Source organism: Syngnathoides biaculeatus, chromosome 3 (assembly GCF_019802595.1).
Source record: "Syngnathoides biaculeatus isolate LvHL_M chromosome 3, ASM1980259v1, whole genome shotgun sequence".
Lineage (NCBI taxonomy): Eukaryota > Metazoa > Chordata > Actinopteri > Syngnathiformes > Syngnathidae > Syngnathoides > Syngnathoides biaculeatus.
In genome coordinates this window covers 29812043-29835357 of record NC_084642.1, presented here as the reverse complement: position 1 = coordinate 29835357, position 23315 = coordinate 29812043, and the positions used below count along the sequence as shown (strand labels likewise).

Here is a 23315-nt window from a genome sequence, read left to right as displayed (position 1 = left end):
ACAAATTATAAGGAATTTTTCGGACACTTTTTGTACTAGAGGATAAACAATCTCGGAAATGTTTTCAATAAATTCCACACACATATACACACTGTTAACTGTTCCTGCTCCAGTCGCCTGACCGTGGTCGGCCCGAGGTTAACTCCCTTCTCGCCTCGCACCTCCGAAGCTCAATGGGAGGAGTAGTAATAACAAGTAGCATTGATTCGCTGTTATCGTCGCTTTATTGGCTCTTAGCACACAACACGCATGCACAGTCCTTCTCACCTGCCCATCAATACACACGCCCACCTGTACCGAGCCTGCCGTCACAAAACACTGCAACAACACATATTCAGTTGATACCCTTTAATAGAGATTATTCTCTTCGAAGTTGAAATGTAACCTTTAGTGTACACTTCCACTTATACACATATTGAGATACGTTTGTAACATCATTTTTATTCAACCTGGGACACATTATCGTGATAAACTGTGATTCTGAAATATATATCAGTGACGTACAAGAATTGTGATCAGGCTGTGATATATGCCTGTGATACTGAAATATCAGTGATTGTGATACAAAACAATTGTAATGAACCTGTGACATACGCCTGTGAAACTGAACTATATTATCAGTGTTAGAAGCCTCTTATACACCTAGATCTAATACTCCAAACACATTAATCTGCATCATAATGATATATTTTCCACATTCATAATTATAATAATTAAACTGAAACACAGTTACCAGTGAAAAGTCACTTCCTTGTGACCGCCAACAGCACAACAATAATTAACCATATTGACACCAAAAAACCCAACATTTTCAGTTAAATTCCATGTTTATGTTTCATAATGTACAATTGTAAGGATGTCAACTTTCACGTGAAATAGTACCCAAAGCTCGCCCTGACCGCAAGTTGAAGCGAAATTGCCATGTAGGGGTCTGTGTGCAGTCTAGTTTTTAATTCTACGTCATTGGGTCCTCTTTTTGGTCTTCGTTTTGCACAAACTAATACAGTACATGGTCATTTAGTACTGTATACTATGGTACTTTCATCTGGTCCATCCTGGGATGTGGTTGAGTCATAAAATTGAAGAATATCTTGAGGAAAGTATCATTCATCGAAAAAATGTAATAATTTGACCATAGAATAGTTGATGTCTCTCGCATCGTACTCGATTTGATTTCAGTATACTGCTGGTTGCTTACCTTACTTGTCACTTTTAAATCTTTTCCATTGTTTTGTGTAAACTTAGTTAGTGAGTTGTGTTTATTTAAAATGACTCCTCTTTATGAGAACCTGATTTTTTTGGTCCCCGAACTGCAGGAGGCCCCCACGAGCTGACTGCAAGCACAATATAAAGAAACCAAAATATCAGCTCCCCCACCCACCCACCGATCACACACACATGCACAGTCCCTCTCTTTGTGCCAATGCTTTCGTCAGTTTCATTTAATAAATTGCCACAGTCTCAGTTTGGACAAACGACACATTTCCTCACGACTTAAGGCGCTGCCGCTTTAGATGCCACTAGATGTCAGCATTTGTTTTTACAGCTCCAATGTCAGTCACATGTGGCAGAAGGGAGAGAGGGAGAGACTTTTTGGAGAGGAAAAAGCTTGGGAAGTTTTTGCCACACTGCAAAGAAAGACAAAGAGCACAGTGAGTGAGACATAAGTAGGGGTAAGTCATTTTCGTATTTGCCCATTCTCAAAATAAGTCATATTTCATTGGAAACTCACGTTCTTCAAATTCAGGCTACAATGTTTATTTAATTTCACTTTTGGTGTTAAAACGCACTGCATGGCATCTGGGAATTTGTTTGAGAGTTTTAACACTGATGGATGGGAGTTTTGGTGGATGTGATTTGTATAATTAGGATGAGGATCTTTACCCTTTCAACATTTATGTTTCTCTGAATTTCTTTATTAACATTGCACTTGCTCTACCTTAAACTGAGTGTTTACAATAGCTCATTTTCAAAGCAAATACCAAGTATACTGTTTCACTGCTGATTTAGTGGCCCAATTTTCAAATCACCTCCCATAAACAATGTCCTGATGGTGGGCATTGAGAGATCTGATCGGTTCCAAGCAAGTCTCCCAAGACAGCGATGTAAGCCAGAAATAAACTTGTGGATAAAAACATCATTTCCAAATACCAACCATTCCTGGAGTATTCCCTCCCCTCAGTTTGTTTTTGTTGGATGACCTCTTGAAGTTATCTTTCACTGCAATTAACAGACAGGCGATGTGCTGTTTTGTGGAGGTTCCACGTTCCCAAAATATAATGTACACTTTTATTACCTATAACTGCATTCATAATGTTGATCACTAATACATTGAAGGCAACAAGCTATGTTTACAAGCAAGTTCTAAAGACAGGAACTTTACTTGATTCACACATTTCTTTATTTATAATGGATTTCTAATACTCAATATGATGGTCATAAACAGAACAGGCGAATGAATATCTTGGCTTCCTAATCACATCACCTTTGCTCAAACACGTGTTGAACTCTATCTATCATTTGTCTTTCAAGACTATTGAATTCAAATCCCCATTTCATCTCTACCGGGTGCTGTGTCTCTTTGTAGAGAGCTGTCACGAACAGGAGTCAAGCAGACACACACACACACTCAGGAAATGTGTCCCCAAAAATCTATCTGGATGTTAAATGCCCATGACATGAACCAAGAAAGAATCCATTACACTTTTAGAAGTCACTGCAGTTCTAAAGTCTTTTCTGAACTTAGCTTCCATGTTTTTGGCATGTGGGAGGAAACCAGTGTAACCTGGAGAAAAACTACTGGGCCAACCTCAGAAGTGTGAGGCCCTCAATTTTGGACTGCCTTGCAGAGAAACTAATTTAGTGAGATGTCTTTCAGAGTCAAAGGCCAAAGTGAAAGCTGTGAACGATGTGTTTGCTGTTGCTATTGTGATCAAATGTAGATGGTGTTTCTGTGTATTTGATTTTTTTTGGTATTTTGGTTTTCTTTTACGGTGTGTAGTGCTTGAATCCTAATGACTTAATGCTTTCCGGACACTCACACGGAGCGCATGAGCTTTCACGTTTTCAATGCACGTAGCAGTGACATTATTTTGGGGAGCCCGTGGCTGAAAGATCACAATCCGCACATTGATTGGGCCACGGGTCAGATAAAGGCATGGGGCGAAGATTGCCGCAAGCGGTGCTTCGCTGCCCGGGAGGACGGGAGGATCCAAGTCGCGCCGGTACGGCTAGAAGAACTGAGTACCATCTCGGAGCTAACCGCGGTGCCCTCCTGCTATCATGACTTGAAGGAGGTGTTCTCGGAAACTAAGGTGAAATTCCTGGCGCTGCATCGGCCGTATTACTGCGCCATTGAGCTTCTCCCAGGCACTTCACCTCCTAGAGGGAAATTATTTTCGTTAAGAGGACCGGAGCACCAGGCCATGAGGGAGTACATCGAGGAGTCGCTGGCCCCTGGTCTCATTCGCCCATCATCCTCACCAGCCGGTGCAGGGTTCTTCTTCGTCAAGAAAAAGGACACTACGCTACAGCCCTGCATCGACTACCGAGGACTTAATGACATCACAGTTAAAAAAGGTATCCTCTGCCTCTGATCGCTACGGCATTTGAACTTCTTCAGGGAGCCCGGATCTTCACCAAGTTGGACCTGCGCAGTGCTTACCATCTGGTGCGGATCCGGGAGGGAGACGAATGGAAGACGGCGTTCAACACTCCCACTGGACACTGTGAGTATCTGGTGATGCCATTTGGACTAACAAATGCCCCGGCCGTCTTTCAGAACTTCATCAACGACGTACTTTGGGAGTTTCTGAATAATTTGTGTACCTCGATGACATCCTGATCTTATCGTCAGACCTGACCTCCCACATCCGACAGGTTAGAGAGGTGCTTGTTAAGACGGAAAAATGCGAATTCCATTGAACTTCCGTGTCCTTCCTGGGCTTCATCCTGGCGGAGGGGGAGATACGAATGGATCCTGGGAAGGTCGACGCGGTGCTGCGGTGGCCCAGTCCCGCCAGCAGGAAGAACGTGCAGAGGTTCATCGGCTTCGCGAACTTTACAGGAAGTTTATACGAACCTTTAGTTCCGTTGCCGCCCCCTGCACGCTCTTACACCCCCACACAACACATTCGAGTGGACCAGGAACCTGTCAGAAGGCTTTCGACAAGCTCAAGGCAAGTTTCACCGCTGTGCCTATCCTCATAGTGCCGGACCCGTATCACCAGTTCGTGGTCGAGGTCGATGCATCGGACTTAGGCATCGGAGCCATCTTATCGCAAAGGAGCCCCAAGGACAGAAGGATCCACACGTGCGCCTTCCTGTCAAGGAAGCTGACCACGGCAGAACGGAACTACGATGTAGGAGACCGCGAGCTGCTGGCGGTCAAGACGGCAATGGAGAAGTGGCGGCACTGGCTGGAGGGTTTGCAAGTCCCATTCGTGGTCCTCACCGATCATAAGAACCTCGAATTCCTGAGGACCGCGAAGTGGCTGAACGCATTTCAGGCCAGGTGGGCCCTATTCTTCACCCATTTCCATTTCAACTTGTCTTTCCGCCCAGGCTCCAAGAATGGCAAGCCGGACGCTCGCTCGCGGATCCACGAGGGGGATTGCATGGAATCTGCGGCTGACTCGATCCTACCAGAGGCGTGCTTCGTGTCCGGCTTCACCTGGGTGGTCGAGACTCTGGTGAAGGAGGCCTTGAGGGCGACGCCGGGCCCCACTGGTTGTCCTACCGATTGCTTCTTTGTCGTGCCACCACTGCGGGGAGACGTCATCAACTGGGCTCACACCAACAAGACGGTATGCCACCCGGGCATGGAGAAGCCGTGCTCTGTAATCGAACAACGGTTCTGGTGGCCCAACCTAAGTAAGGACGTAAGAGAATTCGTCAATGCCTGCCTGGTGTGTGCGGCCAATAAGTCGTCTCGCCTGCGGCCTGTTAGAGAGCTGCGGCCTCTGTCCATTCCCTCCCGCCCGTGGTCGCATATCGCACTGGACTTCGTCACCAGGTTACCGCCCTCCCAAGGGAACACAGTGGTTCTGTCCATAGTGGACCGGTTCTCGAAAATGGTACACTTCGTGCTGGCCCCGAAGATCCCATCGGCTAAGCAGACTGCCCAGTTGTTGCTAGACGAGGTCATTCGCTACTACGGGTTCCCACGGGACATCGTTTCGGACAGAGGTCCGCAATTCGTCGCCCGGTTCTGGAGAGAATTCTGCGCCCTCATCGGCGCCTCGGCGAGTCTGACATCGGGCCATCACCCGGAGTCCAACGGCCAGACAGAGAGGGTTAATCAAGACCTGGAGACTGGGCTTCGCTGCTTGGCATCCAAAGACCAGGGCACTTGGAGCCAGCACCTCAAATGGGTAGAGTACGCTCATAACTCTCTGCCCTCCGCCTCTACAGGTATGGCTCCATTTCTCGTCGTGCAAGGCTATCATCCCTCTCTGTTTCCTACATTGGCCACGGACTCCACGGTGCCGTCAGCCCTGGTTGTTGTACGACGCTGTAAATGGAACTGGGAGGCAGCACAGAGGATGCTGCTGCACATGGGCAGCGCCTACAAGTCCGCAGCGGACCGCAAGAGGAGAGGTGCACCAGAGCTCAAGGTGGCACAGCGAGTGTGGTTCTCCACCAAATATCTCCCGCTGCGGCTGGAATCTCGCTCCCAGGTTCGTTGGTCCATTCCTGGTCAGCAAAATCCTTAACCCTGTCGCCGTGTCACTTATATTACGCAGGTCGATGAGGGTTCACCCAACATTCCACGTCAGCAGACTGCGCCCGACTCGCCCATCTCCACTGGTTCCTCTGGCCAAGTCCCCCCCGCATGGTGGACGGCGGCCCAGTGTATACTGTGTGCCGGCTGCTGTCTTCCCGCCGCAGAGAAACAGGGGTCGAGTACTTGGTAGAGTGGGAGGGATATGGTCCGGAGGAGCGCTCCTGGAACCTCTACTCCTGCTTCATTATGGACACCTCCCTCATCAAGGACTTCCATGCGGCCCATCCTAACGCTACTGGGCCGTCGGGAGCCGGCCGTTAAGGGTTGGGGGGTACTGTCATGCTCCTGGATTCCATCCCGGGCTGGGCGTGGCCAGCTAATCAGAAGGCGCACACCTGCGCCTCATGACCACTGATTAGAGCCAGTACATATAGGACCCGGGGGATAACTAGGCCTTCGCCAGATCGTTGCCTCTCATGCCTCATTCCTCCACTACCATATGCCTGATTACTACCTTCCGTGTACCGACCCATGCCTGTTCCCCGACCAACCTCGTTAGCCTGCCGCGACTGCTACTTCTGCTTGTTTGGACTGACTCACTGATTACCAACCTTGGAACGAATAAAGGCTTCCTCTGTACTGCCTGCTTGCCTCTGGAGTCGCGCATTTGGGTCCGCCCTCGAGTCTTGTTCGTGACACTCTCTGGTCGTCATGGTAATACAAAGCCATTCTCGTGAGGGTGGGTTGAGCCGTAACTCATTTGCATAAACCCCTAAAATTGGTTGATTTCAAAAGAACTGCTAGAAGGGCGGCATGGTGGCGCAGCTGTCGAACGTTGGCCTTACAGTTCTGAGCACTGAGGTTCGAATCCCGGTTTTCTCCGGGCACTCGGGTTTCCTTCCACATCGCAAAAACATCCTTTAATTGGAGACTCCAAATTGTCCCTAAGTGTGACTGTGAGTGGAGCTGTTGTCGGTCTCCATGTGCCCTGCGAATGGCTGGCAACCAGTTCAAGGAGTACCCCGCCTCCTGCCCAATGACAACTGGGATTGGCTCCAGCACTCCCGCGCCCCTTGTGAGAATAAGCGGCTCAGAAAATGGATGGATGGGCTCAGTATACTTGAAAACACCGCCGAGCCATGGACATTACCAACAGATAGGATTAGTTTGTGATGGATGTCATTTGGTCTTCAACACTGAGTATTAACTGTGTTCTGCATAGGCAATTCTACAGACCATTATACAATGCAGGAACAAAACAGGGTCCCAAGGGTCAGTTGTGCAATTTCTTCTTCCCTGTTTGGTCTTTGAGTCTCATGCTGTCTTGTGTGATAATCCAGCTGTACTGAGACGTACTGAATAATTGAAGTCATCACACTTAAACTGACAAATGGCTTTGTTGGATATTTTAGTAGCTACCATTAGGCGAGTATCTTGTACCTAATAATTATGTTCCTTTGACAAAATGGCAGTAAATATCGCAGAAACGGAAAAAAAATGTATGCAGAAGTATACACACTGTATTGTTTCATAAGAGCTGTTATTTCTGGTCCCTTGATGCTATGTGAGAACTTCCTCATAGACTTGCATATAATCAACAAGGCATTATTTTGGTTGCACTGGTTGACATTTATTAGAATTTGTTTACGTTTTCGACACATGGCAGAACATTTTGCAGTCAGCATGAAGCGAATGACAACTGCTTTATTTCCTATGAGAGATACTCAGCTCGTGCTCTTCATATTATGACCCAATGACCACTCATAAAATCTCACTCTGCGACAGACCAGCTTGACTCTTTCCGTGTTGTGCATGGAGACAGCAGGCCGCTTCCTTTTTCGGTGTCCTTCATTGGTTCCTTAACTCCAGTGAGGCTGAAGCGATGAACTGATGGCTCAGGACAGTTGGCAAGATTAACCCGTTGTTGTTTGCACACTGTCGTCGAGACCAATGCACTTTACAGGAATGCAGTACATTCTTTACATGTGCTTTCAGGGGATAATATTCAGTTCGGCTTGACGGTATTTGCAATGACACAGTGGAAAGTTTGATTCAGTGGAGAAGTGTTGAGTGTTTTCTTAAATAGTCACAGCTAGTTGGTGTTGTTTGTCCAAGTGCACTTCTGTGGTTCACTTGTGGGCTTCTCTGGGTGTGGCGCCACTCTGCATATGCCCCGAACACTGGTTCTACTGTGGATAGCTAAAACCGGGCCCACAGAGCCGGGTTTATACTCCTGCTCAAAGATCTATTTGTGATGTGCACACTCTGATTCGCCCAAAATACACCTGAGCACATTTCCTTGAATAATTTGTTTTCCCCTCTTTCTTTTTACAGCTAAGTTTGTTGTCACTCCCCCCCCCCATTCCCCCACACCTTCCCTCAGAATATAGTTTATGCCTACCCTTCTGCAGTCAAAGCAAGGAAAAAAAGCGCTAAGAAGTGGATTTTGGTAAAATATGCAAAGGGTTTTGTTTTCTTTTATTTTGCCACTGTAGAATTAGCATAAGAACAATAGTGAAAAGGGTTTGATTTCACATGAGGGAGAAAGTTTCCATCATGACAATAGGATGCCATTTGTATGAGAAATATTATGTTGTGTGAAAAAAATATGAATAATATAACTCGCATTAAATGTGTCAAAGAACCAAAAAGCCAAGCTAGAGCACAAAATTAAGCCTACTTTAAAATGAACGATACGGGTTATTTAATAGCACCCTACAGTACACATGAGATCATTTTCAACTGTAATATATGAAAACATTTAATTTGAAACTGGTTGTATCATTTTCAACTACATCCCACAAAAATGGCTCTCCATCTTATTTTAGACCGTGCCATACCGCAACAAATATATTTCAGGAGTCAGTCATTATCCAGGCCAAACAGTCTGTTTCCACACAAATTCCAAGTGTTACATGTACGATGATGTAAAAAAAAAAAAAAAAAAAAAAAAACGAACAAAACCAAAACATGTACTAAACAAATGTTGATTTCCTAAGCTGCTCTCACAAAAAAGCTAGGACAAATAAAAGCTTAAATTTCATGGATGCTGTTGTTTGTGTTATATTGTTTGACCAGTCATTTCAGGATGTAAAATTTTTATATTTAATTTCTTTTCCTTGATGAGATCTAACACCAGGCTGTAACCACATTCTCTCAAGACCGCTGACTCCCAGCCTTCTCACACTCAGTTTAAGATTTTCTTCATTGCTTGATATTTGTTCCTCTCCTCACATCCAGATATATATTCATATAATTAGAACCATCACAATGGCTTTCTTAAATGAGTCTCTCAATAATATGTTCCATTCAGATACTTGTTTCCTCTGCATGTGGTAAAAATATCAGCAGTGATTTACCATGGCTTGCTATTTTTAGTTCTTTTGGAGGTGGGGTGGGGTGTAGGTGGGGGTCCAAGCAGCAGCTTATCTTTACATAACCTTTAATTTTGCTTGGCTGAGTGTGTATAAATATGCTTGCATTCCACACAATAAAAGAAGAACATACCTTTTCGTCTGATTGGGTTGGAATGCTGCATATACCCAAGGATGCGGTAAACATACTTTTATGTTTTATGTCTTGTGAAATTAAAATAATTAGGCCTGTTGCCTGAATTATCTTCATACAGTTGCTTCAGAAAAGTAAGTGAAAGTTAGAAGCCCCCCTCCAATATTTTGTCACGCGTAAGATTGAGCATTTCCATTCCATTTGGTCTCATTGCTATTTTCAAAGCCACTCTGTTTTGTACTGAATAATTTGTGGATGAACAAAAATCTTGGATTTCTGTGTGGTTACTGATCACATCATTCTATTGTTTAACATTTCGTGTCTCTGAACTCCTTTAGTTGGATTAATTCTGAATTGTTTTTTTTTTTTGGCCTGTGCCTCTCAATTATTTATACATTGCAGTGCACATGTAGCTCTTTTTATGCTTTGGCAGATTGTAATGCAGTCCAAACTATGGCATGTACAAATTCAGTTCATTTTTGCGAGCAATCTAAATGTTTAGATGAATAGAAAATAAGTTATGCAGCGCGGTGTAATTCATTTAGTCACCAAAGTTTTTAACTGAGATTGCTGGAAATAAGACCCTACACTCAATATTAAAGAATTTACTTCAAGACACAAATCACACAACTGGGAATAAAATCATTTGCATAAAGATTTCTTGCGCTAGTTTTATTTAAAGGGAATGGGAATAGAAACTAATAGAAAGTTTCCTTGGTGCTTAAAAAAAGTATTTCTTGTTTTTAGTGCTGTAATGCAGAAACCTAGACATGATTTATCACAAACAAAATGATTTTTTATATTCTGGTATAAAGTGTGATTAAGATTCACAATTGTCTGATGTGATGGATCATCTCCGAGCAGTTAACAAGGCACTTACTTCTTGTCGCCGCCTGCAAATTAGTTGCCATGGAGACAAAAAGGTTGGAAGTCATGAGTAGTACTTTACTGACACTTTCTACCTTCTTCAGTGTCATATCCTTTCCAAGGAAATTTGAAGCGTCTTGCTTAAGGCACAACTTTAGCTTTCCAACATTTCTCACAAAATTGCACCGCAAATTTTTTCTTCTTCTTTATCTGCCTTCCCAGTTGTTGGCCTTACTCATGAACTTTTAATTTAATTTTTTGTAATTATTTATTTTAGTTTGTTGACTTTCTGACTCCCTACTGCAAAAAAATGTGTAAAGTCAAAGCAAGACAATCTATTTTAGAATAATAGTTATCGTGTCATACATACTAAACAGCTAAATTCATTATGAATTATTCATCGGGATGAGCGGCAGTATGTTTGCTCCTTATCAATGCAGGCTATTTTATTTCTGTCATAACCTTGCATACAATTACCCCTTACAAGGTAAGTTATTATTCTCGTCTGCAACTTGCAATTATTTGAGCTTCTAAAGTATTGTTGACAATGTTGCCTACATTTTCACAGCAAAAGCAACACTCTATCTCTCTTTGTATTGTAGTGTTCGGTCGAAGTATCCATCCATTCATTTTGTGAGCCAGTTATCCTCACAAGGGCCGCGCCAGTGCTGGAGTCTATCCCAGCCAATTTCGAGCAAATGGCAGACTACACCCCGAACTGGTCGCCAGTCAGATGCAGGGCACACATCATTGCCATCACTGAGTGGGAATTTAACCCACGCCGCCTGCACCAAAGTCAGGCGAGTGTACCGCTTCATGCGAGAGTGAGGTACAGAACATTAATACCATTTTCTGTAAAATGGATTAAATGAGTACAAGGGAGTTTGGACATGGAAAGAAATTTCATACTATACCAACTTAAAGACACAAAAATTTTAAAGTTTATAAGCGATGGAACTGGAGGATTTGTGAAGTAGCCAAATATCTTACTCAAGCGATATTGACTCAAGTAAAGAGTAAAAAAGTCCTCCAAAAATTACCCAAGTAAAATGGACACAGTGGAAAAAATTCAGAGGAAATGGTGAATAACTTCACTTTTTTTTAATCAAAGCATAAACATCAATACATTCAAAGTAAATGTTATGTGTTTTTGCAAATTCTGATATTGCTGTGTTTTTGTACGTGTGCATTTGAACTGTGTGCGCAAGATTAGCACGTAGCCCAAGAGGTGCATGTTTTACAGTCACTTGTGGAATAATTGATGCTAATGCGTGCTAATATGAACAGCCAAACAACAACAAAACATGCAATTTTTTGAAAGGTCTTTTCTCAAGTGAGAAGTAGACTGAAATACCCATGTTTGGGCTGCCATACTAATTCTACAATATGGTACATGAAAGCTATTTTTTTCTTTTTCTAAATGTAAACTCGAGTCGCGACCTTGCCTTCGATAGAAATGATGACCTTCCCAACATGGTTGACATGTAAGCATGTAGACAATCTTATCTATTGTTAAGATCAATAATGTGGTTCATTGTGTCGTTCTATTTTTGAAGTAGATTTAAACTTCACTAACGCTTAAATTGGATTGGACCAAACAGCACCCAATGCGTAAGTCGAAATCGTTGTCTAAACAGATGTCGCTGTGTTCACAATTAAACATAAACATTCAAAATCACGTTATACGCCTGCGATTGGCTGGCAACCACTTTAGAGTGTACTCTCCCTCCTACCCGGAGATAGCTGGGATAAACTCCAGCACTCCCGCGACTCCTGTGAGGATAAGCGGCACAGAAAATGGATGGATATTTTACGCAAATGTACAAACTGTACAATGAAATATGAGCGCTTCTCCTCTGTCATCATAAAAGCAAGGTAAAATAAATAACGATAAGAATAAATATCAACGTGTGAAATGGAATGCATAAAAAAAAGCTTTGCTCAAGATCTTGAAGTCGGCGTGCCTTTGCATTAATAACGTAGCTAGAGGAAGATGAGAGGTCAGGGCGGTAATGGATCTTGGAAAAATATTGTCACTCAGTCTGTTGGTCCTTGCTTTTGTAAATCTGTACCGCCTTCCAGCGTTGGACATATGTCAGGAGAAAGGTACAAAATAATTTATATAATTGAATATACAGCAGAACACAGTGAAGGGAGTAATCTTCAAGTAGAGCAAATATGGCACACAAATGACATTAGAATTGGATGTGCCCCAGAATTGATGAAAAGACCAGAACGGAACTGGTAAGAGAGGCCGACCAGAGATTAACAGAAACATTGAAGCAGCTGCAGGTATTTTTTGGCAAGTAATGGCTGATTAGTACATGGGACAACAATAAACTGTCTTCTTCAAATTTCTTGGCTTAGAAGTAGAGTGGCAAAATGGAAGAGTAATATAACAACAACAACAACAACAACAACAACATAGCCCAAACTTGAAATCTCCGAAATGCATGCGAGAAAATTTCATGGTCCAAAGAAATAAAGGGTGAACTACTTTTCAATAATTCCAAAAGATATGTTTGCTGCAAACACAACACTGCTCATGACCAAAAGAACATACCTACGATCAAACAAGCAGGATCATGCTTCATGGCTTTTTTTTCTACAGGTGGAACTGGGGCTTTTCTGAAAGGTTGGGGTAATCATAAAAGTTCCAAATTACCATTCACTCTTTGCAAAAAACCTTCAAGCTTCTGCGAGAAAACGAAACAAACAAAAGTTTGAAAGAAGATCTGATCTTTGGTGTTAATCAGAGGCATTTTGAATGGAGCCACTTGGAGGACCACAGCCACATCCGCGGTAAAAAAAAAAAAAAACGTGTGGGGGTTGCACAGATGTAGAAGCACACAATATCAGCTGTTTAGTATTACTAACCCTCTCAAAAAGTTTTTTTGCTTAGTTGATTTGTACAGGGGGCACGGTGGCTCAGCTTGAAAGCGTTGGCCTCACAGTTTTGAGGTCTGGGTTCAATCCGGGACCTGTCTGTGTGGAGTTGGCATGTTCTCCCCGTACCAGTGTGGGTTTTCTCTGGGCACTCCGGTTTCCTCCCACACCCCAAAAACATGAAACATTCCTTGGATCCTCTAAATTGACCCTTGGTGTGATTGTGAGTGCGGCTGTTTGTCTGTATGTGCCCTGCGATTGGCTGGCAACCAGTTCAGGGTGTACCCCGCTTCCTGCCCGTTGACAGCTCAGATAGGCTACAGCACTCCCCGTGACCCTCGTAAGGATAAGCGGCCAAGAAAATGGATGGATGGATGATTTGTACGTTATGATTCACATCAGTGATTGAGAAATTTAGAAATTATTCATTTTGCTGTCATTTTTTTAAGTCACAAAAACATTCCCCTTTGGACAAAGAATTGTAAACTTTTCATGGTATATTACCAATGGGACTTCTTAACTAATTAGCGAGTTAGCTCTGAATTACATCACATGTCTCCGTCATCTGATAGGCTGGTCTGAGCAAATCTTTGACAAGGAAAACACACTTTCACAGTTATGTGTGCACATAAACATAGCACAACACGTCAGGAAATTTTGTTTGGCAGATTTTGTTGCTGTTGTTGCTTCTTGTCAGTTAAACTGTTGGAAAGCCAGTTTCTTACACTTTTCTTGTTTGGTGTTGTGTGGATTGTACGATGGAGGTTTGAATAAACAAGACATATTGACAATTTAACAATTTATTCTACCGGCATGTGTCACAAGTCAGTCATTGTGATTGTGTTGCGGACAGGATGCCGATGCTAATCAGACGAGTTGCTCATGGGGTTGAGTTCAGAACTGCCAGCGGGACTTTACATAATTTCCCCTGCCAAATTCCAGAGGTCGTCTCGGATAAATTTCAATCTGTCGGGGCGTAAAGAACACAAAACATAGAGAATCTGGACTCATCGCTAAATACAAATGTTCTTCCACATTTTCAGGTACTGGTCACTCAACAGTCGTCAGTGGCAACAGCAAAATTAGCTATTTGTCATTGTCAGAGAAAATTTAGCATTTTCTTTCACAAATAAAACCCACATACAAAGCCCTCTTGCTCATCGCACAAATGTGGCTCCATTTAATAGGTCAATAAACAAGCTTTCCAATGGTATACTATTTATTGCACTAAGCAATGATAATTATAAGCTCCTGTTACGAGAAGGTCGTGGCAATATGAGGGGTCCAGGAAGGCAGGCAACAGGAAGCAAAGCAGGTGTGCAAGGGATTGGCAGGAGGGTGGCAAACTGGCAAAACTGGCAACAAAATTCGGAATAGCTGCTGGCTGGTTTCAACACTCCTGTGTTCAAAGCTGCAATTAGACACAGGCAAAATATTTTTGTCATGTTTATTAGACAGTTTTTGATCCTGGACTGATCACATGTGTGGCATAGCTGTATGCTGTTATATTGCAGTTTTGTATCAAATCAATGGTTTTTATAATTAGGATGTGCTAGTGAGCAGTGAATTGAGTCAGGCAAGTCCCCATCGATGTGCACACAGGCCACCAGTGCTTTTTTCATTTATCGAACAGTTGACAACATCCCCCAAAATAGCCCGAAAGTGACCTCCGACAAACCCAACTGTTTGTACGTAAATTTCCAGTTATTCGCTCGTCTAACACCCCGCAAAGCAGATCTTTTTTAATCAGTTGTGGTGCTTGATGAACAGCTAATTATTTTTTGACAGTGTAAGCAAAAATAATTGTCTTATTAGATCTCTGACTTCATCGTCACTGTGATGTACCCGTCACTTATTACTGTCAGAAGGAAACAGCCTTCGTCTTCAGACTTCATACTTACAATCAAAACGTCTTTTTTTCTTTTTTTTAGGCACCATAACAAATGTTCATCTGACAGTGTTGTGGGTAATTGGAAACAGACACAGGCAGTGCATATCAAAGAACACCATCCCCTCTGCCCATTTTCTATGGCGTTGTGATGGCTGCTAACTGCCTTTGGTGACTTGTTAGGGGAAAACAAAAAGCCTGTAGATTTGAATGTCGTCCCCCTCACAATTATGTTTGGTAGTTAAAAGTAATCTAAGGTGTTTGGGATGAATATTAACCCTTTGAGCTCACTGTGTACATTCCCTACAATATTCTGATATTAATACTAGGGTAGGACATCGTGAATTGATTGGAACCGGGACTAACGTTTAGATTCTCCCAGAATCATTCAAATTGTAAAATTTTGGTTCCCAGTTTCGATGTCTAGTCTGGTGACCACGAATGAGAAGTAGTGAAAACCAACAAAGAAGAATGTGTACAAAGACGTGCTCGTCTACAACGGCGGTGGCGGTGAACAGAATCGTCTCAGTATTGTTCAAATGAATGACCAGTTGCCTCAGTGCAACACTTGAAATACGATTATATTGTGCGAAGGAAGCTTTCAGAATGTCTACCGTCTGTTGCGCTCCGAGCTTCAGCCTACACCGCGTGGACTTCTATGAAATCAACTCTCACTCAATAGGGTGAGTGAAACAATAAAATACGTCTATGCCAACATTGATACGGCTCATAAGGTAAACGGTGTTTTGCACTTTTGGACTAATGCCTTTTGTTGTCCAGTGATCTCCTTCCTTTGGCAAGCAAATACTCATCAGGGACACCAATTAGCAAACCTGCCTGAGGTTGATATAAGTCATCTAAACAGACAGGAGGAACTTCTACAAAACCTTCCCAGAAAAACTAACTAAAATGTTCATCTAACTGAAATTCTATATGCATAATTCTCTAATTTGGTAGACCTTATCCAGTAGTATTGACTATTTAGAATACTTTATATACCAGTGGCTGTGACTTAATTGGTAGTCCAAGTTTGCACAAGTTCTATTGCAGACCTTTCATACTTTTCAGTCTGGGAACGTACGGAAATTGATTTTCACAAATCACATTTAAGTCATTCATTTGATATGTGTCTGAGTTTGGCTGTTTAAATCAGATTTCCAACTGTTCTGCGTGCGAGGGTATGAATTTCAATGTGGCAATCCAATTTGCTTTTCACTCAACACTACTGGATCTATCATCGACACACACACTCGTATTTTATCCGAACACGTTAGAGTCCGTTTCATCTAAATCTCGGCATTGGTTGGATCATTTCAGTAAAAGAAGATTTAGTTAAAGCCACCAGCAATGAGAAAGATCTGTCAGTGGCTGCATCTGGCCTGTCAAAAGTGTTGGATCCTATTTAAAAACAGTCGCAGTGGTCCATCATGATTATGTATTCCTGTCAACGTATTTACATGTACAGAATGCATTTTTGGGCTGTAAATGCATTTTAAAAAATTAAGTATTTCCCCTGCTTTGTTCCTCTGGGGGAGTGCCATTCCCTTCGCATCTATAAATACATACATACACAAAGAGCATATGTGTCTTTTCTTGGGCAGATTTTGACTGGCAAGTGCTTCTGGCCATTCTAGCAGGGATTAGCAGGCAGATGTGACACAAATGCGTGGTATTTGCAGGTGTTGGGGGTGTTCAGGCTACATTTATACAGCGCAGATCAGTTTGACATCACCAAAGAGGAGACACGTGAATAGAAAGAGGAACTGATGAAAGATATTCGTAGCTGTAAATCACTGGAGGAGATTCCTATCAGTTTATAAGGAGGATAAAAATACCACATGACACAGTTGGATTGTTAATTTCTTTACATGAGCATGATCATGTGTGTTTTGTAATTAGCTCTCAGGAAGAGGACTATTTTGGAAGCCACGACGGGGTGGAAGTAATGGTTTTATCAGCTCAGCTGTCTTGATGCTAAAATAATTCACATGCAGCGTGCACAATTCAAAGAATCCGCACGAGGAGCAAGTAGTTGAGAGAGGGAAGCATGGTCAAGCGAAGTGTGGTTGGATGCGTTTGCTGCGGAAGAACTTTGTGACACCTTTGTTTTGTGGCATTGGTCCTTTCATAAAACATCATGCAGAACGTCTTTAAAGGGCGGATGACCAGTTCTGTCAATTTCAACTTTCTCTTAGGTGTGATGGCGGTCTGGCGTTTGAATATTCTTATGGTGTACCTCAACAATGCAGAAACTGGGCACAAAATTAGGTGTGCAGGGTTACTGTAGCATAACAGAGCCATGTTTTAAGGGAATTTTTGAAATACATGCCAAAATCTTTCCCTAAATAGTGTGGCATCGAATGTAGAAGCTAAATAATTGATGGGTGAATAAATAATGAATCATACCAGAATGTTCACACATCTTAATAGGACCATCACCACCACTTCTACTGGATGTCGGCAAACTATAGAAACTCATAAACATCATGAAACTGACAAATGACTCTGGTTAATGGTGCCTCAATGAGGTATTTGAAGAACTGTACCACTAGACATATACTGTACATGTTATTTAATATTTTGGCCAATAATTAGTTTTAATAGAGAAATTATTTTTTATTTTTACTTGTCAAAAGCTGCACAAGCACTCCTTTATACTGAGGTATGTGAAAAATGTTCGACATATTTGATAATTGAATTCATCCTTTTGCATGCGGTATTTAATACAGTCAAAGAATATTTTGAGAAGTATGATAAATTCACAGAGGGAGAGAGAGAGGGCGAGAGAGGGGGAGAGAGAGAGAGAAGTGCCCTTTAGAAGGAATAATTTATTGATCATTTTACAATTTACACGAAGAAATAAGGGAAAAGTGAAATCTTCATCTGTCTGACTGTTTTTAATCATGGTGCTATTAAGATTATGACGGTGGTGATGATGATGATGATGATGTGTTTCCCGTAATCTGTCTCATACATCTGAAAATGTGGAAAGCAAAAACTGAGCTCAACCAATTCTCGAGCTCTGTCATATTCTGATTAATGCACTACAGGTGTACAAAACCAATGACTTTGGAAACTGGCTGAGAAAAACATTACCTCCTAATATTAGAATGTGTTTCTATCTCAGGACCTGAAATAAGCTAAATCTGAGTTCAACGCCACAGGAAACAATTTGTTTTTTGCATGTTTCAATTTATTGATTCTCTCTCAGACTTACATTATGGAAATATTATGTGCTCAATGTGCTGCTATGTAACTTAACCAACCTTGATGATCTCAGTTTCCACTTTTCACATAATTTAATCAGGTACCACAGTATAATTTAGATGGAATATACTTTTTTCTAAAGAGGTCTGACATGAAACAACTAACAACAAAGTGGAAAGGACAGTTACAGCTGTTTGTTAATTTTTTTGTTGCAGAAAGGTCTGGGTGTCGGACAATCGCAGGGCAGTGAAGACATATATTCATATTCTCATTCGTACTGCGACCGAGTGGCAAATAAGCACAAATTGCCTGAACGGAAGTCAGGCGACTGAATTATTATATTTACTGATGCACAAAAGTCATTCATATACCGGTATGTATTTTTTCCAATAATTAGTGATTATTAGAAAATGTATTGCAAGCATCAGAGCTTAATTGAACAATAAAAAGAACAAAATAGTGTACAATCAAGCAATTATTTTGAGAAAATGCATGCAAACCATTTTTCTTGAAAAAAGGCTTATGGTATATAAGTTTAAATCTGAAATCATGTTGCATTCCAACAGCCAACAAACACACACCACAGATATTGTGCCAGTTAGACTGGAATGATTTTCTGGTTGGATATGCTCAAAATATGACAAGACAAATGGCTGTGAATGATTTGAGGTGACTTGTAGAAAAATCTCTTTTTGTATGCTCATAATGTTAGGGTGCAAAGTGCCTATACAATTTTCTGTGTGGCCCGTTTTGTCATCTAAACGAGATATTCTCAGGAGCATCATATTCCAGTTTTAAACAAGGGAAAGCAAGCTAGCCTCGTAGGCCTTTAAGACTGCACAGGGACCACAGAGCAACATGGTGCACTTTGTTTATCTCTCTGAGTATGGCTGTCCATTTACCTCCTGCTTCACACAGGCAGTTACAAGCACTTTAATAGGTGCTTTTATTTGTGAAATGCCACTTTTAACAACAGAGATTAATGCCATTCTGCTGTCTTGCCAGCAAATTTGTGTACTTGTACTGTACATGTTGACCCACGACATTTTCTGCAGGTTGTCAGGTGTGAAATTGTGTGTGTATGTGCATGTGTTCAGGTTTGCGTATACTGTATGTGTAAGTGAGAGAGAGAGAGAGAGAGAGACAGAGAGAGACAAAGAGACAGCCAAAGAGAGAGAGAGAGAGAGAGAGAGAGAGAAAGAGTGTGAGAGCTCTTTTTTCATAGGCAGTGTGTCTGCTACAAATGCTGGCAGATTCTGAATATTTGCGCAAGCGCAAGGTTTGGTCTGCGCCTTTGCCAATTTGACAAACTGGTCATCGCCAAACTAATACTCTAGAAAAAAAACCCTCTAAATTTAGGAAGCAAGTTAGTTTTAATATATGTATATATATAGGGAGCACGGTGGATCAGCGCTCAGCTGGAAAGCGTTGGCGTCACAGTCCTGAGGTCTCGGGATCAATCCCAGGCCCTCGTGTGTGGAATTTGCATGTTTTCCCCGTGCCTATGTGGGTTTTTCCGGGCACTCCGGTTTCCTCGCGCATCCCAAAAGCATGGCCTCCTGCCCGTTGACAGCTTGAATAGGCTCCAGCACTCCCTGCGACCCTTGTGAGGATAAGCAGCTAAGAAAATGGATTGATGGATATACATATAAATGTAAATAGGTGGCACAGTGGAGCAGCTGTAAGTGTTGGCCTCACAGTTCTGAGTACCAGGTTTTAAATCCTGGGCCCTCCTGTGTGTAGTTTGCATGTTGTCGCCATGCCTACGTGGGTCAAACTTAAGGCCTGGGGGCCAGATCCGGCTCAACACATGATTTTATGTGGCCCGCAAAGCAAAATGTAGTATCACATTCCATGATTCTCGCAAAAATTTCAAATTCGCAGATATCATAAATGACAATGTTGAGATATTTCAAGAATTTTTTGTTTCCAAACATGAACAATAGTTGAAAAACCCACTTCCATTGATTACTGAATCCAACCCTCTCGAGGATAAGTGGATCAGAAAAGGATTGGATGGATGGATGGATGGATATATGTAAATTAAAACTTTTTAGGGTTGTTACCCCCACAAAGAAAAAAAAATGTAAGCAAAAATATGAAATAAGATATAACCACTAACAGTTCAATCTGCGGGTGCCAGACCGCGAGTATGCAGGGGTACTCACACACATTCTCTGTTGCCACCTTGGGGAAGAGCAGAAACTCACACATGGATCGCTGTGATTATGTATTGTCCCCTTCCACACTGAGATTTCTCAGTCCAGGCCAGTTGTTTTGCCACATTTGAAGGGAATGAGAGCAGTCACTTTGAGAGAGTGAGACAGACAGACAGACAGACAGACAGACAGACAGACAGACAGACAGACAGACAGAGACTGCTTCAGTGAAGGTGTGCCACGTTTGGCAATAATAATGACAACAGTACGAAAATGATGATCTAGTTTGTCTTAATAGGTTTCCTGCTGTTTTGTTAATCGCAGGGTGTATATTTTATAATAATGACTGCAGATTATTGCATTTAGTGACTTAATCAACAAATAAATTGGACACAGTTTACATTTCTTTTTTCCATGAGGTCTCAATCAAAAGCACAAATGATATTTCCGTAAATACCCTAAATATACCTGCACCTTTGTATACAAACAGTCATTAAATTTAATAAACAATCTGAGTTAAGGGATGACCCTTGCCCTTATTAGTGTGTCAAATCAAGGTTCCGCTGTATTGGATATTTCCACTTAAGGAAAAATCCTCATTTATGACCAGGGGTGCACATAAGAATTTTGGTCTGGTTCACATTGCGACCTACCAAACTCAATGGGTGAACATCAAGTAAATATATTGGTAAAATTTTAAATCTTAATTCAAAGGTGTCAAATATTCAGCCCTCGGGCCAGAACTGGCCCATCAGGGGGTCTAATCTGGCCCGTGGTTTAAGTTGATTAATACATAGAGACACTGATATTGAAACTCATGCTTTGATTTTGACACACAGGTACAATATAACCAGAAGTGCTGTTAAAGTCCCGTGATGTGACATGCATGAAGCTGAGAGAGACAAAAACGATTGATGCAGCGGGGCATATCTCCAATCAATATGCAGTAAGAGAGTAACACAGTTTCTATTTTGCACTTAGATGGCATGGTGGCACAGCTGTAGAGCGTTGGCCTCACAGTTCTGAGGACCCGTGTTCAATCCCACCCCTCCCTGTGTAGAGTTTGCATGTTCTTCCTGTGCCTGTGTGAGTTTTCTCCGGGCACTCCAGTTTCCGCCCACATTCCAAAAACATGCATTAAGTGGAGACTCAAAATGGCCTCAAGGTGTGATTGTGAGTGTCTGCCTCCATGTGCCTTGCGATTGGCTGGCAACCAGTTCAGGGTGTACCCCACCTCCTGGCCGGATTTGAAACCCGGTCCTCAGAACAGTGAGGCCAGCGATCTAACCAGATGTGCCACTGTGCCACCAACAAAATAAAAGTGCCTCAAATTCATAGTTCTGGGCCAAATACAATGTTACTGAACATTCGATAATACCTTAATTCTAAAACAAAGGTTTTTAATGCAGCCCTATTGGAGCGCAAGCCAGTGCACTCTGTAGGCTAGTCCCAAGCCCGAAATGAAGAGGGTTGCGTCAGGAAGGGCATCCGGCATAAATACTGTGCCAAACAAATTCATCTAAAGAATCCCATACCGGATCGGTCGTGGCCTGGGTTAACAATGCCCGCACCTGCCACCGCTAACCTGCAGGGCGTCGGTGGAAATTCAGCTACTGTGGGTTGAAGACAAAGAAGAGGAGGACACCGGATCCATCGTCAGAAGAAAAAGAGGAATGCACAGAGCCTACAACTGAATGTAGGGACTTTGAATATTGGGACTATGACAGGAAAAGCTCAGGAGTTGGTTGACATGATGATTAGGAGAAAGGTTGATATATTCTGCATCCAAGAGAGCAGGTGGAAAGGTAGTAAGGCTAGAAATTTAGGCGCAGGGTTTAAATTATTCTACCATGGAGTAGATGGGAAGAGAATTTATTTTAAAGAAAGAGTTGGTTAAGAATGTCTTGGAGATGAAAAGAGTATCAGATCGAGTGACGATGATGAAATTTGAAATTAGGAGTGTTATGTATAATGTGGTTAGCGGCTATGCCCCACAGGTAGGATGTGACCCAGAGATGAAGCATCCCAGACAGAAAGAGAGTTGTGATTGGTGCAGATTGTAATGGACATGTTGGTGAAGGAAACAGGGGCGATGAAGGATTGATGGGTAAGTATGGCATCCAGAAAAGAAACTTTGAGGGACAGATGGTGATGGACTTTGCGAAAAGGATGGAAATGGCAGTGGTGAACAGTTATTTACAGAAGAGGCAGGAACATAGAGTGACCAACAAGAGCAGAGGTAGAAGCACGCGGGTGGATTATGTTTTGTACAGACGATGTAATCTAAAGGAGGTTACTGACTATAAGGTTGTGGTAGAGGAGAGTGTAGCTCGACAGCATAGGATGGTGGTGTGTAGGATGACTCTGGTAGCAGGTAGGAAGATTAAGAAGACAAAGGTAGAGCAGAGAACCATCTGGTGGAAGCTGAGGAATGAAGAACGTTGTGCGGCCTTTTTGAAAGCAGTGAGACAGGTTCTCGATGGACAGGAGAAGCTGCCGGAAGACTGGACTACTACAGCCAAGGTGACCAGAGAGTTAGGCAGGTTAGTACTTGGTGTGTCTTCTGGTAGGAAAGGGGAGAAGCAGACTTGGTGGTGGAACCCCGAAATACAGGAAGTAATGCAAGGAAAGAGATTAGCAAAGAAGATGTGGGACATTGAGAGGACTGAGGAGAGGGGAAACGAGTACATTGAGATGCGACGTAGGGCAAAGGTAGACGTGGCAAAGGCTAAACAAGAGGCATATGACGACATATACACCAGGTTGGACATGAAAGAAGGAGAAAAGGATCTCTACAGGTTGGCCAGACAGAGGGATAGAGATGGGAAGGATGTGCAGCAGGTAAGGGTGATTAAGGATAAAGATGAAAATGTGTTGACTGGTGCCAGTAGTGTGCTAAATAGATGGAAAGAATACTTCAAGAAGTTGATGAATGAAGAAAAGAGAGAGAAGGAAGAGTAGAAGAGGCAAGTGTGAAGCACCAAGGGGTGACAATGATTAGTAAGGGGGACGTTGGAAAGGCACTGAACAGAATGAAAAATGGAAAGACAGTTGGGCCTGATGACATACCAGTGGA

At 42.5% G+C, this 23315-nt stretch overlaps 1 protein-coding gene across 2 annotated transcripts in view; it reads left to right on the top strand.

Moving 5' to 3' along the window:
• Positions 1-1597: 1597 nt before the first annotated feature.
• Positions 1598-23315, top strand: part of tspan4a (tetraspanin 4a) — a 139233-nt gene continuing 117515 nt past the window's right edge. Inside the window, exons 1-2 of one of the 2 annotated variants that reach the window (XM_061815243.1) lie at positions 1637-1673; positions 21079-21185. The gene's annotated coding sequence lies outside the window, so the exon portion shown is untranslated. Of the gene's footprint in view, positions 1674-21078; positions 21186-23315 lie in introns of both variants that reach the window. The other variant, XM_061815242.1, reaches the window with a different exon arrangement.